The following is an 870-nucleotide window of genomic DNA, read 5'->3' as shown; positions in this document are numbered from 1 at the left end:
TGATCCAGTGAGGCAGGCTGTCCCTTGTTCGCTCGCTAGCTGCTTTTAGCAGCATTGCACACGCTAGGCCGCCGCCCTCTGGGAGTGTATCTTAGCTTAACAGAATAGCAAACGAAAGATTAGCAGAACTGCTACTAAATAATTCTTTGCAGTTTCTGAGTAGCTCCAGACCTACTCACAGATTGCGATCAGCTCAGTCCGTTTAGTTCCTGGTTTGACGTCACAAACACACCCTGCGTTTGGCCAGCCACTCCCCTGTTTCTCCAGACACTCCCGCGTTTGTCCCTGACACGCCTGCGTTTTTTAGCACACGCTCAGTTACCACCCAGAACGCCCCTTTCCTGTCAATCGTTCACCGATCAGCAGTGCGACTGAATAGCGCCGCAGGATCCACAGCAAAACTGCTAAGTTTTTAGTTAAATAACTAAGTGCATGCGCCCTGCGTGCCTTGCGCATGCGCAATTAGAAACAAATCGCAGCATAGCGAAAATCGGCAACGAGCGAACAACTCGGAATGACCCCCATTGTCTAGCATTATCAGAAAAGTTGGAAGGCAGCTCTGCTTCCACCTCCTGAGCCCACCCTTCAATAGCCTCTGCAGCCCATGTCGCTGCAATAGTGGGCCAATGCAAGGCACCTGCTAGGGTGTAAATCACCTTTAAACAACCCTCCACATGCTTATCCGTCGGTTCTTTCAGAGAAATGATGGTAGTTATAGGTAGAACTGAGGATACCACCAGCCGCGCCACTTGCTACATCATACCCTCCAACATGACCCGCCCCACTAGGTACAAAATGCTCTGCTCCTGGACTTCCCTCTTTATTTATTATTGCCATCACCTGTGAAGAAACAGCTTTCTTATCATTTAA

The sequence above is a fragment of the Pseudophryne corroboree genome, chromosome 7 (assembly GCF_028390025.1).
Source record: "Pseudophryne corroboree isolate aPseCor3 chromosome 7, aPseCor3.hap2, whole genome shotgun sequence".
Taxonomy (NCBI): Eukaryota; Metazoa; Chordata; class Amphibia; order Anura; family Myobatrachidae; genus Pseudophryne; species Pseudophryne corroboree.
Note: the sequence above shows the minus strand (reverse complement) of the source record.